The following is an 18,025-nucleotide window of genomic DNA, read 5'->3' on the forward strand; positions in this document are numbered from 1 at the left end:
AAGAGTATAGAAGGTGGTGACTGAGACAAGTGAGCATTCATCTACACACTCTTCTTTCAAAAGTCTTAAACAATAAGTCCTCTCCTTTGATGGACCAAGGGTAAAGTAAAACTGTCCCTTTGATACTCTTTGGAGCTCTAACCAATCCTTCATATAAATGAAACAAAAGTAAAAAACTGTGAACTTCCACCATAGGACTTGTGGATGAAGCAGGAGATCCTCCGGAAGGGATAGTAACTGCTCCTGAACAGTATGGGGCTTCAGTGAACTTGGGGTTGGGAAAACATAAACCGATTTGCCATTGGTTTTGGCATCAATGAGAGCCTTTCATGGCCCTGTAGCCAAGAAAATCCCAAAGCAAGAAAAACATTAAGAATGAATTCCCAGGGCCCTGGGTGGCTCAGTTGGTTGAGCCACCAGCTAGCTCTTGGTTTCAGCTCAGGTCATGATCTCAGGGTTGGGAGATCGAGCCCTGTGTCAAGCCCCGCATTGGTTTCTGGGCTCAGTGTAGAATCTGCTTGAGATTCTCTCTCCCTCTGCCCCTACTCCTTTTCTCTCTCAAATAAATAAATAAATCTTAAATAAAAAAAAACGAATTCCTTATTCCTCATCTTCCCAAACATATTGACAACAAACAATTCCTTCTGGGATTAAAAACAGGGGCTCTGCCACACCTACCTAGTACATTTATATGATTGGAGCACATGCTCTGCTGGTTTCAGACCAAGGAAAACAGGACGGTACAAAACATCTAAAATTTAAATTACAATCCAGGTGGTGATGACGATGAGATCTCAAGGGAGGGGAATGTATGGGCTTTGCTCTAAAGCATAATTATAATCATTGTGACTGCTTATTGTAAAAATGAATAAATTTCTTCCAACAATGGGTTTTATAAATGCATATGCCAGTTCTTCTAGGAGTATAGTACTGCCTAAAAGCAGGGACACTGATTACATTGGGAGCCCAAATATTTTCATGAGAAAAAAATATGTTACACTGTTTAAAGCCTTTAGATCCTCTGGAGGGGAGGAAGTTGTGTGATGATGCTAAAGACCCAGTATGGAAAGAGAGGAAAGAGACCAGAGACATCCCCACAGAACCAGGAGGTTGGACGAGATAGTCAAATCAATTGGAAAATTCCTTATATTATTAGATTTTTTTTAGGGCAATGGTCTTAGTTTCTTCATTTTTCTATCTCCTATAAAATTTATTACAATGTTCTGTGCATAGTGGAACTTTAGCAGATATTTATTGATTTAATAAATAAAATATAACAGATTAAGCTTCACTGTATAATACTAGGTACCAATGAATTAAGTCAGATGTTCTTAGAATCATCTAGAAAGCTCTTTAAAAAATACAATGTTCCCCATCCCAAACCAATTAAGTATGAAATCTCTGGGGTTGGGATCCAGATATACATATTTCTCAAAAGTTCTTCAGGTGATCCTGATATATAGAGAGCAGTGAAATCTGATCTCCCAAGATCTCTTCCAAGACCAAAATTCTGTGGCTTCTAAAATATTATTAGACTCTTTGAAGGATATGTTGGTACCAGTGTTTAAAACTCCTTTAGCTACAGCCAGAACCAGCAACATAATTTGGAACTCAATGCAAATGAAAATGCAGGTCTCCTGCATTTAAAAATTAAAAATTAATAATAATTTTGAGATGGCAACAACCATAGAGCTTTAAACCAAGTGTGGGGTTCCTTATGAGGACAAGACTGTGTGTGAGTGCACTGGTCACACACCCATGAAGCCAGACCTACCTGTAGCCCCTAGCCCAGCCACAGGAAATAACAACCTCATAATCGTTATTTACTTCACTACTACAACTCTTTGTTCTTGCACTGTCAGAGAGATGAGGTGACTCTCATTATGCTCTTTCCTGCTTCATGAAATTTTAAGAGATGAAAAGGGTATTGGAAGTAATCTGGTCTAACATTATATCTAAGAAGGAATTCCCTTCAAATTGCCTCTGGTAGAGTAGAATTCAGACAAATCATCTAGTGATCTAGAAAAAGTGAGTTATCTTCTCATTGCCTTATTTTCCTCATCTGTAAATGAAGTCAGTGATGCCTGCTGCATCCTGTTGCTATGAAGATTAATTGAGATGTGGAACACAGATGTGTTATTGTCCCATGGTCCACCATGGTTGCTCTGAACCAATTTCAGGGCCACATTCAGCACTTACTGGTTTCCAAAAAACATAGACAAAGCCACAGCTCATTAATAAAGAAATGTATATTTTAATGATGTTGTAGGAACATGGAGAAAAAAGATTTTGTGCTGGACACCCCACAACATAAATGTCATCAAATTCCCCATTAAGTATCTTTGTTCATCTCTGAAAGTTTCTTTCCCCTGGCAGCCACCTCACCTCACATTTTTTTCTTCCCTCCAAAAATTGCCCTAAAAATTTCTCCCATGTTTCCCCATTATCTTGAAATATTGAGCTCTCTCCTCAGTTTGTAAATGGAATTCAGGGGGAAAAAAAAAAGGAAGAAAGAAAGTTTGTTAAGCAGCTAACTATGACCATCTACTTTTCCTCTGCCATGGCAGCATCTCAACACCACCCAAAGGCTTCTCAAAAAATCTTCTCACCCAAAAAGATAGTAAGGGTTTGGAAGAGTCTGCTACCAAGAAAATAGGGTTTCCTCTATATAATTATATGGTAAAGTGACTAGTTCACAGTAAATGTTAATTCCTTCCTTCATCCCACCCTCCTCAGTATTTCTGTAATGAGAGGGACTCTCTCACTCACATTTATTAGATTAATAACAGAATAAATCCATTCTATTTTTTAAGAGCTCTATTTGTTGGGAAATTCTTCCTATTTTGACCCCAAATCTGCTTCCCTGTAACTTTTGTCTGAAGTTTGTCATTCTCCCTGGGACAAATCAGAGCAAGTTTCATTCTTTTCCAGAATTGCAGCTTCTCCTTCCATAGGTTCCTCCCCAATTCATTTACTGCTCTTTCTGCAACCAACTTCCCAAATATTGGACTTACTGGCTGCCTTCTACCAAACAACTCCAACTTTCCCCTTTTAAAAACGTGGTACTCCAAACTAAATACAATCTCTAAATGTGGTCTGTGATGTACTGTATGTAGAGTGCCAAAGAATCATCTCTTCCCTTAATCTGGGCACACTCCAGTTAATTAGTTAATCAAGGCATCTCTCAATTTCCTCAGCTTCTTGGGCAGCCCTCTCAGGAGACTCTTTGGAACAGCAGAGGGAGGCACAAGGAACACTGATGCCAAACCTTGTGCTTTGGTCACTAACTGTGCTGAAGCAGGCCACCAAAATTTCAGCAATCAAAGATGGATTGGCTGTGACGCAGAGCAAAGGCATCAAGTAACATTAATTGAAGTAGCAAAGGCTCCAAGTGACAGACTCCTTACTCTAAAAGCTGTGGGTGAACCCAGAAAATAAACATCACACTCAATAATAGTTTGCCTGCTCTTGTCCCCTCTGTGATCCAACCAAGTGAACACCTGCTATCTCTCAGGCACAGTGCTGATGTGGTCCCATTCTCAAGCAGCTTAGAACATAATCATGGCAAATGAGTCACTGAAGAAGTAAGTAGGCAATTACAAATTGGGATAGGGTTAGGAAGGAAAATAATAGAGTGCAATGAGAAACAAGGTAAAAGGAGGGACGTACTTTAAGTGTGGATGATGAGTAAAGGTGTCTCTGAGATAACATTTAAGTTTTGATACCTGGTAGAATTGAAACAAGTAGCCAAAGAGTAGGTGGGGAGAGGTTATGGCAGCAAAGGACATGGTGGGTTACAAAGTCCAGAGTGAGGAAATTTTGGTGTGTTTGAAGAAGCTTAAAGGATGTCAGTGTGCTTTCAACCTAGTGAATGAGAGGGAGAGAGGCAGAAGAAGAGGCGAGAATGCAAAGCTGGGTATGGAACATTTCACACAAACCCTGGATAGCCATGGTAAGGAGACTGGATGGTACGGAGTCAGTGCTATGGAAAGTGTTTGGTGAGCTTTAAGCAACAGAGTAGGATAATCTGATTTAGGTTTTAAAAAAAACATATATAACCATAGCTGCTTTGTAATGGAAAAATTGGAGGAAGCAAGATAGGAAGTGTGGGATTAATTTGAAGGCAGTTGCAGTTGAGCAGAGACTGTTGGTGGCTTGAATCTCAATGGTGACAATAAGGACAGAAAAGATGAGCAGTTTTGATACATATCAGAATCTCAATTGAACTTTAAGTCATTTGATCCTGGTATCCCTAGACATCCCTAGGAGTTCTTAAAATGTGGTCCCCAGACAAGGGGCATTAGCATCACCTGGGAACCCATCAGAAGTGCAAATCTCAGGCTCCACACCAGACCTACCGAATCAGAACCTGGAGGTGGGACCATCAATCTAGTTCTGACAAGCCTTCCAGGTCATTCTGATATATGCTCAAATTTGAGAACCACCCACTGACCAAGAGGAATTCATTAACTTGGGGCTCTCTGAATACAACAAAACTTGTAGCCAATGCTATGGAATTAAAATACATTTACTATGTTCTTAATACAATCTATTATGACAAGCTGCAAATACTATAGTCATGCTCTGAAATAAAATTCTAGCTCCTATATACTGGGAACTTGTTTGAAAACTTGGCTAGTAGGGTGAAGAGAATCCTCTTCTGGTGCTACTGGGATATTTTTTATCTTTATATTATCCCAATTATACTGATACTTTGTATTAGGATGGTTGCATCCTTGTACCTAGTCCTCAGTCTTTAATGCCTTTTTGTGAATTTGTTCAAATATTTCATCTATATTTTGATTCCATGGAGATTCCTCCTTTTAATATGTTCTAAAAAATGTCAGTTGCCTGCTTTGTTAATCATGGGGATAAGATTTTTAGTTTGCTTTAGTGCTTTTTCTCATTCTAGGAAAAAAGAGAAGTTTGATTTATTCCATTGGGCAGAAGAAGTCACCACCTGACCTGCATATAAATTAAAAGTGGCTGTCCCCTCTGTGCAGACCCATGGCACTTCCTCTGTCATACCATTAAACATCCCCTTGGAAGCACTGGTTTAAGGATGTCACTATTATACTATAGTCATTGTTGAGTGGGCTAATTTTTAGTGATTAGCATAGATTACTAATAGTTATGTATTTATAACATTACCCAAAGAGTAGTGATTTGAGTTCCAAGTTTGGGGGTGCCTGACTGGCTCAGTTGGTAGAGCATGCGACTCTTGATCTTGGGGTTGTGTGTTCAAGCCTCACATTGGGTGTAAAGATTAGTTAAAAAAAATCCTCTCCCACTGAGTTCCAAGTTTGGAGTCTGGGCTTGAAAAAGGAAAAACTTTGTGATGGACCCTGAAGCCAGGAATTAAGGCAAAATGATAGAGCTTCTGGAGTGTGGAGACCACTGGGGAGAAGCAAATACATGCATTTCCTGGTAAGAACCTGAGGTCTAGAACAGTGTCTGGCCAATTAGCAGGTGTTGAAAAATTAATTATTTATTCAGCCTTGAAAAGGAATGAAATTCCAATACATGGTACAGCGTGGGTGAACCCTGAAGACATTATGTTAAGTGAAATAAGCCAATCACAAAAGGATGCATATTGTATGATCCACTTACATGAGGTACCTAAAGCAGGCAAATTCAGAGAGGCAGAAAGTATATAGAGCTTCCTGGGGCCCAGAGGGAGGGAGAAATGGGGAGTTAGTATTAATGGATACTGAGTTTCCATTCCCAAATGGAATTGCAGGGGCCAAGGGCAGGCCTCCGCAAGATGGGCCTCTTTGTCATGAAGACTATTTTGAGTTAAAAGCAATCAAAACCCAGCAGATTCAGGAAAAACTCTTTACCTCCCTCTCAACTGCCTAAAAGAGTTCAGATAGAAAACATACTGCAGGAAGAGAGCTATCACTATAGATAACTACATTATATTATGAACTAGGTATAGTAGACAGGGAGGAACTTACCAAGGCTTATTTGATCAAAGTCTTCTATGTCCCATTGTTCCTGAGTGGCCCAGTAAACATTTGTTTACAGAACTTTTGCTTTTATTCATCTCCCTGTGAATTGCTTTCCCCCTTTGAAGTCCCAGACCCCACCCCTTTCTCCTTGGTTCAGGATAGCATATACACCTCATTTTGCCTGTGTTCGGAATTGCATGTCTGTGTAGATTCCCTGTATATATGAAATTAAAGTTTATTTTCCCTGTTAATCTATCCCATGTCAATTTGATTTTTAGTCCAGCCGGAAGGACCTTCAAGGGCAGAGAAAATTTTTCCTCCTCAACAGGAAGATGAAAACATTCTGGAAGTGGATAGCAGTGATGCTTGCAAATATTGTGAATATGCTTGAAGCTACTGAGATATATACTTAAAATGGCTAATATGGTAAGTTTTATGTTATGTATGTTTTACCACAATAAAAAAATTTAATTAAGAGTTCAAAAGAAGCATTGAATAAATACTTGTTTACTGATACCTCCACAGGACTGTAATAAAGATGAAATGACATATAAAATGATTGCAAATACTCATTATCATTGTAATTATTGCATACCCTGAAATCGTTCTTTTTACCCCTGCATTATCAGAAGACCTCAGAGTTGAAACACAAGAGGTCTGTATTTAGAAAGCAGGGTTTATTAGCAATATGATTGTGCAAATATTACCACAAGTATTACTCATTATTCCTTGGAACTCCTAGACCACATGCCTTCATCCTTGATCTAGTAAATACATTGGTTGTTAGTGACTAAATAAGTATATTACACAAATCTACTTCACATGTTCATCTTAATCCACCAAGGAAATAAAAATTTTATTGTGGAATCCCTCCATTTTTTTTATCCCAAGCCTAAGAAGTCAATAAAATTTAAAAGCTAAGCAGTTTCTAATTTTGGTTTATGCATTTTCTGTAAACTGCAAAAAATCCAGCAGAGAAGGAATTTTATGCATAATAAAAACCTGCCTGGTTTTCTCAGAAGGGGGCTTCATACCACAAGATCCTCACTGCTCTAGAAAGTAAATGCAATTCCTGATCTGTAAATGCTAGCACACCCACCCGCCCCTTCTTTCCTAATGAGATGAAATTATAAAGGAGAAAGCAATTTGCAAATATCCTCCCCTTAGCTGATTTATGCTTCTGCAATGTGTGTCAAATCATTTCTGAATTCTTTTTGCTGCATATATGGGAAGACATTTAGAAAAAGGTTTTGGAGTACTTCTAATCTTCTAAATCAACAATAAAGAAAAAATAAAGCAAAGGTCAAGGTTTTGATACACTGCTTCTAAAATACATCCCACACTGAGTAAAATGCCATGAAATCATCTGTCAGAACCGACTTTCTTCTAGAGACTACATTCCAAGAGCGTGAAGAGAGCTGGAGTGGCTATTGATGGTTTTCTTAGATTCCAATGCACCTTAATCATATTCACAAGACTGTACTTTCTCATCACTGCAGGAGCTGACAGAATTTTGTGACAATTCTAGGAAATGCTTTCAGATGGCCCCTTCTATGAATTATGAATGTTTCACAAAGCTCTGTGGTAAGTAGAATAGCCTTGTTCTCCACAAATGCAGGGGCTGATTAAGAGGTGGCCTTTCTTTGTTTCCTTGCCTTGAAATTTAACATTCTTTGCAAAGAGTTACAGAAAATAAATCTCAATAAGATGAATAGGCTTTATTAGTTGTAAACAATTCCTTTAACTCCTAAAGAGTTGTATTTCTATTATTTTTTAAAGAAAATTGCACAAATTTCAAAACTTTCTTCTCCAATCTTTATGTGATAGTGATAGGTTAATAAGTGACTCCTTTTATGTGCTCATAAAAAAAATACAGTTGATTCTCATTATTCCTTGTAGTTATGTTCTATAAATTTGTCACAAACACTGAATCAGTGAATACTGACCCATTGCTTCTAGGGGAAATACAGGGTTAGTTTCCTGCAAGACTCTGCACACATTTTCATCAACTGAGCAATACATAACCTTGTTTTATGTGTGTATCTGTTTAAAGATACTTTAATATATGTCAGTGATTCATTATCATCAGACTCACAGCCAACAGGCCTATAACTTATGCCTGAATGAAGCTTATTTAAGATACATATTTTTTCTGTTAAGACATATCACAGCCCATTGCACTCAGCAACAACTAGCCAGCACTTCATCACTATGCTCGTGGACATTTTAAACACTGTAATTACCAACAAATAAGCACAAAAATGCAAAAAAAAAAAAAAAAAAAGCGCACCAAATAGACCTCAAAAAGGATAGTCATTTACATTGTGAAAGTTGAAACAAGAAGACAAAGGAATACCTTATTTTACATCACCTGGGAATGTATGCATCAAGCAACTCAAATTCTGCGCTGCTCTGCACATGTATATGAATGACCGCAAAAGCACCACAGAGTATTGATTTGGAGTTACAAATAAACTTTAGCAAGGAAGTGAATGCACAAATATGAAGCCCACAAATAATGAAGATCAACTATATAAGTATTCGTTTGAGACATCTCTCAGCTTGGAGATAATTTTTCATTTCAAACAGCAGTCAGTTATTAGGACACAGTGAGGGAAGCCCACCTAGTTGTTGTGAGATTTATGATAATGGTTGTGTCTCCATTCTATTTCCAGAGTCTCTAGATAGTTTTGTACTAAAAGTTATTTTACTCCTTCTCCTTTGCTCTGTGGGGTCCCCATGAGTGAGTTTGGTGTGATGGAAAAATTGGAAACTTTCTAATCTGATAGGGGTGACCAGAACCTGGCTGGACTGCCTGATATTCATGGTGGGGCAGCTTCTGGTTGGAAGTTGGGACCATGTCCCAAGACATGTTGACACAGAACCCACGTCTCAATATTTTAGGGTCCATGTTGTCGCTCAGATAACCACCTGGTGGGTCAAGTTGAAAGACTAAGGAGAAGGTAAAAAATGAGAGAATGAGGCAGGAGTTGAAAGGATATATAGCAGGAAGGCAAGGCTTCAAGGAGTACAGGGTAAGTATCAATATTGAGATCACAAACAGAGAGTGCTGGAATTCCCATCCTCTGAAGTGTTTAGTGTGTGAGTCCTAGACTAGAGGAAGATACTTAAAAAGAATCATGCAAAACTGAAGACAAATATTATTTAATAAGCATACATCCTGATCATGCTTAATAAAATAACTTTAGGAAATATATTCTATACTTTGGAAGGTAACAGTTAACCACAGATAAGATAAAATTCATATAGCTAGAATTAAAATCTCAAAATCAACCCTCAGCGTCTCAGCCACTCTGAGCAGACACATGTCTGTTTTATTCCTAAATATAATGAAAAGTGGAAATTTTTAATGATTCATTGGTAGCTAATTTCTGTGGTTTTATCACAATAAGTCCCTATTCCATGAATTTGCTTTCACTAATGATTGACCACTACTCTTAGGACATACAGATGGCTATCCAAAAACTCCCAGAAATTATTCAACTCTTGCTAAGTCACTTGAGAAAGGCTAATAAAGGAATTTTCCATCAAATGAGTACTTTCTCCACCAAAAATCAGGCTGCGAGATTCCCTTTCTGAACCAGACAGCACAGAATGGGGGCACAGTTTATCCCTTGTTATTCTTCTAAAGTGTTCCATAGCTGCCTCCTCCGGGACAGTTTTACTGTGTGATAATTGTGTTTGTATGTTTGGTTTCCCTCTAGGTCCCAGCCTTCCTAAGTGAAGGGATTGTGTTGTGTCCTGTTCATCTCCAGCACCCATCACAGTGTTTGACAGTAAGTGCTCAATAAATGTTTTATGAAGGAATGAATGCAATCATACGCCAGGTTCACCTTTGTCTACATGTATTACTACCTACATTGTGGCTTTATTTAAATTACAAAGAAATGGGGATGGGGTGCAGATCCAATGATTCCTAAGGACTCATCCCGTTCTAAAGTTCTTTGAGCAACCTGTGAGCATCAAAGTCTGTCAAGGTGTCTTCGCTGAACTTCTTTTCCAGGCCAGATGCACACTAAGTACCAGTATGAATATTGGAGGCCTCTCCCTAAATCTATTTTGGCAATCTGTCCAAGCCCGTGGAAAGCTTCTTCCTTTAACAGGATGAATGTCCCAGAGATTATCCCATTGCCCAAGGAAACTCAGATATAGGAAGCAAAGGCCTATGCCCTGCCCCCAAATCCCACTTTATGATTCTACTATGACACTTCATGGTGGTTACTGATCATTCTGTGCACTGTTTCCCTGGAAATAATTTTACAGATTCCCAGTATCCCAAGGACACCCCAGTGCCAAACAGACATTCACACTAGCATTATCTGAAGTACAGAAAGAGTACTTGATTTGGAGTCTGAAGACCAGGGTTCAAAGCCCAGTTCTATCTCTTTGGACAAGTCACTGGTTAAGCTTTGAGTTTCAGTTTCTCATCTGTATAGTGGAAAAGATAACTTTATTATTATGAGGTACAAATAAAAAAGTGAAATGTGAAAAGATTAGATGAACTAAAAAGTTATGCACATGTAAATTAGTTTTGTTAACTTAGCTTTAGTCACACTGTTCCATAAATGCATCAGACTCACTTCTACCCCAGGCTCTTTGCCTTTACTATTTCTTCTACCTAGAATGCTATTTAGTGGTTCTCTTCCTGGTTAATTCCTACCTCAGTCGTGTCTCTACTCAAATGTTACCTCCTCAGAGATAACCTCATTTGCTGTTCTCACTAAAATAGTACCCCCTGGCCTCTTTGTCATTTTAACCTGTTTTATTTTTTTCTTAATAGCACTTATTGACTATATTATGCTAGTTTGTCTATTGTTCCCCTCTCAGTGGAACACAAGTTCTTTGAGGGCCAGGACTTTGTCCTCTGCTGTGTTCCTAAAATCTATTAAAGACCCATACATAGTAGGTGCTCAATAAATATTTGTAGAATGATTGAATAATGTGCAAATAGAAGCGTAGGAATAAAAAAAAATCTCATGATGAGATGCAATTAAATAAAGCCAGAGAAGTAATGAAGATGAATAAGAAAGTATTTGATCTAAAATTGAACCCTAAAGCAGAACTTTATTTTATGAATTTTTCCATAAGCATAAATCACCAACAAGTCAAATATATATAGTAAATTACTTAAGGACATAGAACTTACTTTTATCTCTTTGTACACTCCCTCTCCCATTGCCAAGCAGAGTACCTAGTGGAACTAGATAAAATGTTAGTTTATTTGTTTACAAAGACATCCGTTCAATGCAATGCCCCTGACAACTTACTAGGGTATTGATCTAGTACTAATTCAGAGAAAAGATAACGGCGCCTAGACAAATTATGGACATTGTTTATGTCACAATTATATTTCTTGGTGATATCTTGCCTAAATAAAACCAGTGCTTGTAAAAATCTGTTAAAAATCACAGCCTGAGGTAGAGAGGAGTGCTCAAGAATCAAAATTTATGGAAAAATATCTGTCTCTTCATGGATTTCCTCTGTTTCTTTCTCTCTTCTTGCTGTCACAACTCTGTAAGCTCTATAAAGATGGTAATAAATTAGGGGAGGAGAGAGAGCTGCCAGGATGACTGGAAGAGGAGAAAAGAGAGCAGAATATAAGGAGATGGGATCCATGTGAGAGCAGATGAATATGGCAGGAAATCTATGAACCAGGAAGATCTTATTGAATGTGTACCTTGTCAATGACCTATTTTAATGAAAGCCAACTGCACAAAAGCACCTACAAGAATCTTGCAAATTGTAGGAAAAAATCATGGAGCAGTTATTTTAGCATGTGTATACAAAGCCCTTGTTAAAGCATTAATTATTTAAATTAATTTATTGCACATATATGTAGTAAATGCTGACTGTGGGCATGCCATTATTAAACTCTAGAGATTTCATTTTAATTTCTATCAAGAGTATTTATATTATACTCTTTGAATGACTAAGACTATTGTTCAGTTCAGGTCAAATTTGTCAATATTTAGGCAGCCAAATATATCGATTTATTTCAACATTATTTAATAAAACCTACTACATTTTGAGAAGTTGGTTCAGGGGACTCAAAATACATGACTTTTTTTCTTATCTTCAAAGCATGTACCCTGACAGGAAAAGAAAACAGATAAACAAATGAATATGTCTAACCAATAACTATATGCACTGTCATCAGATTTACATTCTATAGCTATGTTTGTGTTTTATATTTATGTGTAAAAAAGAGCTGGAGAGGTGCCAATTGATACTCAGAGACAATTTCAAAAAGGAGATACCATGTGTGCCTTGAAGGGCACTCACCAGAAGGATAAAAAAGGAAAGAACATTCCAGGTGGAAGAGAAACCAGAAGCAGAGGTCGGAATTGGAGAAAAGTAGGTAAGATCTTTTTCAGGTGAGTGAACAGAGGAAAAAAAACAAAAAAAGATCTGGTTTCAGAACTCCGAGAAACACCAACATCTAAGGCTTGGACCATGTAAAAGGAACTGTGACAAATCGTTGCTCCAGATTTTCCACCCCCTCTTTTAATTAGGTTGGCTCTCGTGATTGGCTAGTGGAATATGGGAGGAAGTGGTATGTGCCAGTCTAAGCCTGATGCATGCAATCCCCTTGCTTTACTTTATTTCCTTGTCTCTCAGCTGGATACCAATGCCCAAGGCTACATGAGCCATACTGAAGATGGCAGAACCTCCATCTACTTAAGTCCCCAAATGGCTCTTTGAAACAGAGGCCCTCATCTCCCACTCCAATCTCTACTACCACCACCTCCATTAGACATGATTAAAAAATAAACTTACCATGTTAAGCCACTGATATTTATTCTAAGACTAGCTTAGCATAGTGAATTTAGAGAATTTTATTTCAAGTTGCAACATAATACTAAGAATTAGGGATTTACACAACCATTTGAAAGTACCAAGGTGGAAGGAAAATTACAGCTGGCCTTCAGGAAATTTGGATGGATAGGAATCATAGGGAAGCTCCTACTGATAATCAGCCCTGACCGCAGCACCCAAGCAGGCAACTTGCAGATGCTCTCCTGAAGCTGCTGTAAATCTCATGACTGCTGACTTCTCACATCCCTACAGCTGCCACCAGAGAAAAACAGCTTTTCCTTTCTTCTGTCTTCCAAATCTTATGCAATACTTCTTTTTGGCAGAAGCTAACCCACAGTCCTATTAGAAAAAGAATTCTGAACAATTTAATTTAGCTGCTTCTACTCTGAGATGCAGAAGAGTTTGGAAGGAGACCAGGATGACACTGAGTTGATAACAATCAGGCACAAGAAGTAGGGAAGGAAGGAAAGAAGGAAGGAAGAAAAAGAGGGAAGGAGGGAAGACAACACTTTCATGGACTCCAAGGGAGAGGGAATTTAAGAAGGAATGGCATCAATGTTGCAGAAACACCATATAGGAGGAGTACTTAAAATAGGACTTTGGAGTTACCAAAATGGTCACTAAGGACCAGCAGGAAAGGATCTCAAGAATATAAAGAGTAGGGGCCTGACACAGCTGAGGAAAGGTAGGACACTTGGATCAAAAATATGGACCGAAAGACTAAGTTTTAGTAAGGATGCCTACTTATATAACTAATAAAAGACAGGATTGCTTCAAAAATAAGGAAGATAACAGGAGGTTTGAGAAAGGGAACTAAGCAGTGTGAATGAAGAAAGATGGGAAGGAATTTAGGTCCTTATTTTGAAATCCAACAGAGATTTCAAAATGCATAAGAGATATATACAGGGGGGTGTGAGAGAAAGTGCAGATTATCAGGGCTGGAAAGGACTTTGGGGAGTGGCTACACCAAGTTTTTCACTCTATAAGTGAGAGAACTGAGCTCCATATCAGCCCAGTGAATTGCGAAGTTTGCACAACAGAGAATAAAATATAGGAACTAGACTCCAGCTGGAATCAGAGGTTGCAGTGGAACCAGAGAAAAAGAACCCAGCTGTACACCACCACCAACCCCTCTCTCCCCAACCAGGCCTAGGATTGACAGAAATTTTCCTATGGCTGAAATTAGTGGGAATAAGAAGGTAGAGCCTTGTGCCAGCCTGTCTTAGGCTGTCTTTTAAAATCAAACTCAGTATCAGTTACAAGATCTGGCCTGTCACTACACACTCACAAGAACTGTTAAAATTAAAAACACTGACAATACCAAGTGTCTGCAAAGATATGAATTAAGTGGGACTCCCTCAATTCTACTCTTTGGTGCATGCCCAGAGAAATGTGTGCCTGTCCACTAAAAGACATGAACAAGAATGTCTATAACAACTCAACTCCTAACAGGACAAATCTGGAAACAATCTAGATGTTCATCAACAGTTGAATGGACAAATAAATTGTGTTATGTTCAGATAATGGAATACTATACAACAATGAAAAGAAAGAACTATTGGTATACACATCAACATAGACAAATTTCAAAAACATTACATTGCATAAAAAAAGCCAGACATAAAAAAGCACATGCTTTGTGATTCTATTAATATGGAGTTTAAGAACAGGAAACACTAATATGGTGGAAAAAGTTAGAAAGTGGTGTTTCATCATTTCATATGGCCTACTTGAGTACAGATTATATGTAGGAATTCTCAGCCTCTGTAGCCAACCAAGCCAGTATTTATAATATAGATGACTCATGGAATATAGAACATAAGTGGAAAGTGATTGGGGTCCAGTTCCAAGGGAACTTGGTATCTTAGGAAGCAATTTTTTCTTAAGGCCCTAGATGGTTGATGAATCATGTTAGAAATAACCAACACTGAAGGCAGAGAGCTTCTCTTTAGTAGACTCTTGGCAGTTTCTCCATGGAAGCATAAGAGATTAGAGAAAAGGTGGGGAGGTGTGCAAAATGGATGATATGTTTCTGAGGCCACATTTCTAAGGAAAAAAATCCCTGCAGGGGAGGAAAGAAGAAGGAAGGAGGGGAGGAAAGAAGGAGGGAGGGAGAGAGGGAGGAAGGAGAGAAAGACAGAGAAAGAGGGAGGAAGGAAGAAAGGCCACATAGCCGCTAGCCACCATGACCTGCAGTACCCCTGTTTTCATGTCCATTACCACCTGCAAGGCATCACTGTATAGCTTCCTCCTCCTTCTGGAAGACTCTGGGGATTAACTTTCAACAATTCTGAACACTTCTTGACTCTGCCTCCTTCTGATATCTCCCATTTTCCCCTTGTGGATAGGGTATTTTGTCATTGTTTATATGGCCTTTCATATGTATGCTTTGTAAACAGCACCATGCCTTCTTTTCCAGGAGGTTCACCTTCTACATTCCCTTACAAGACAGTGGTAAACAAAAGAAGTGCCCAATGAATGTTAGCTAGAAATGCGCCTATCACATAAAAGGTGCTCAGTAAAGATTTTCTGAATGAAAACTGAGCAAACATGAATGAACAGCACCTCACCAAAACTCCTGACTAAAGGTCACTGTTGGGGCCTGGAATAGTCTGGGCACAAAGAATAATAGAGTTTGATGGGTATTCACATAAAGTCTCTCATTTGTAAATTCTGGTTGGCCATTCTCACTTTTGTTGGGTTAATAACTTTAGTTAAATCAAGAGTGTTTGTTGATTTGCTTTTTAATAATTGCATAAGCTTGTTTCAGACCTGTTCTATCAAAATCTGTTCCATCAAATTCACCTTCTCAGGATTTATGATACAATACGATCAAGAACAGCTCTGAAAATAAACATGGCAGTTGAAAAGCACACTGGACTGGAGTATCTCCCATGCGGGTCTTTGACCACCACCCGCAGCATCAATAGCAACAGCATCACGACAGTAATACTGACCGGTAACATGTACTGAGTGCTTACTAGGTGCCAAGCCATAAGCCAAGTGCCTTAAGCACTCAAAAAATCTCTATGAAATCGGCTAAAATACCTACCTCCAAATCACATAAGCATTCTGAGCTTCAGATTTTTCATCTCCAAAGTCAAAGTGTTGAAGCAAAGAATAACACCTTGCAGCCAATTACCACATGCATTTCTAAGGCATTTTCCTAAGTATTATTTGATTTACCATTCAAGTTGCCCACATGTTGAATTTCATGGGACTAGCCCTGAATTTACTGGCAACTGCCCTAGTGGCCAACTGCTTACACCATGACATCTGGAAGTATGCAAATCAATTTCCAAAACTACTGCAGGGTGATGGAGTTTCACCGATGTTTTCTTGAGGAGACGGAGAGGAGTGGTTATATTACACAACCATCAGAGCTCACTGTCTTTGTTGCTCAAACCCCTTGGCTCCTCCAGATACACTTTCTCACCTCTTAACACTGACAGCAGCCCTCACCTTGTAGTTATTTATTTTTCTTAAAAAAAAAAAAAGCAAGTCTAGAAACATTAAACAAAACAAACACGGAGCGTTGGTAAAAACCACAACCACGTATTGACACGCTCTCAGGCATGCTCTTGGGGAGCCCCGGTTCATCCTGCCCGAGGCTCACCAGCACAGTAAAAGGCAGGCACCAGGAGACCCCTGGTCAGGGTGCTGCAAATCCAGGCCTTGAATCCTCATCTTCTGACCCCACGCACAGTGTCGTTTCTACTATGCCACAGAATGTTCTTTATGGGCTCTTCCAGCTCTAAAATAATATGATCCTTTGAGATGTAGAAACAAACACAATGCAACAGTGCAAACAAGAAACAGCCTGTGTCATGTTCTTCAATTTTTGAGAATTACCAAACTCAGTTTTCCCATCCCTGTTTTACAGGGCATGTGGATTGAATTTAGTAACTGCATGGGGCAATCCTCACACCATTGATGGTCATGGTTCAAAAATGCCTGGGATCAGGTTCAGAGATTTACAGCCCTGTCTCCTAGGCAAAATCTGAGAAAAACAAAATAGAAGGAATTAGCATTCACTGAGTGTCCAGAATGGGCCAGGCACTCTGCTTGGCACTTACACTATCCCCACAACAGCCTTTCCAAGCAGGCATTGTCCCCATTTTATTTATGAAAACACTAGATGCCTGGAATCTGAACTATTGAAGTCCACACAGCTTATAAGCAGTAAAGCTAGATTTTGATTTTAGATATATTTGATACGAAAGGCCCCAGAACAGCCTCTCCACGGCACAACCCAGGATAGGAAAACCTGGCAAACTTGAATATGCACACTCTGTACCACTCCATTCCCTCTCTGCTGGGGAGGGGAGAGTTCAGAGCAGGTCTGCTCCTGTCTGAGCACCAGGTGGTAGCCACGGTAAGGAAGGTCCATCCAGTATCAGATACCTCGGCCTGAAATTCTGCCTGTTCAGCGTTACTAAAAAGGGACAGCTGACTTCCTGGCAGTCTTCTATGCGAAGACTGGAAATTCTTGTTGCAGATGAGAGATGGCCATAGGTTAAACTAATAGATGATGGTGGTAAAGGTAGCCAAGGAGCCATGGATTTGAGAGGATTTGTTTAAAAGGCTGAAATGGCAAGTCTCACTGATGGATGAGACGTGGAGAATAGGACAGAGGGATCAAAGAGAACAAGCAAGGGAGGTCAATGAGGGCCTCTCTGAAAGGCAGAGAGAGGCTGAAACCACGCGGCCACGTTGAGTGTGAGAGAGGTTGTGTGGCCAGGTCCAGGGTGGGAAAGAGATCAACATCCTTGAGGAGCAGAAAGGAAGCCAGGGTGGCAGCATGAGAAAGCAAGGGGGAAAATGCAAAGAGAAGAGCGTGGATTTAAGGAATCAGATCATGTGGGATCTTTCAGGCTTCAGTAAGACATTTTGAGTTTATTCCAAGTATAATAGAAAGGAGTTTTAAGAAAGGGCAAGAAAATGAATTATCTCCTAGAACCCTCAGAAAGGACCATAGCCCTGTCAACACCTTGATTTTAGACCAGTGAGACTCATTTCAGCCTTCCGATCTCTCAGATTGGAAGATAATAAACTTGTGCTATTTTAATGTGTTATAGCAACAAGTATCAACTAAATTCCAGGCGTTTTTCTAGATTCCATTATCTTGATTGATTTTCTACCTCCTCGACTCATTCTTCTTTCCTTGCTTCTGAAGTTCTTCTTTCCCTCCCTATTCCTTCAGTATATACATGTATCCAAGAGTCTGTGTACTTTCT

Source organism: Mirounga angustirostris, unplaced genomic scaffold (assembly GCF_029215605.1).
Source record: "Mirounga angustirostris isolate CCGP_5_RB_7025 unplaced genomic scaffold, mMirAng1.0.hap1 SCAF_5, whole genome shotgun sequence".
NCBI classification, from domain to species: domain Eukaryota; kingdom Metazoa; phylum Chordata; class Mammalia; order Carnivora; family Phocidae; genus Mirounga; species Mirounga angustirostris.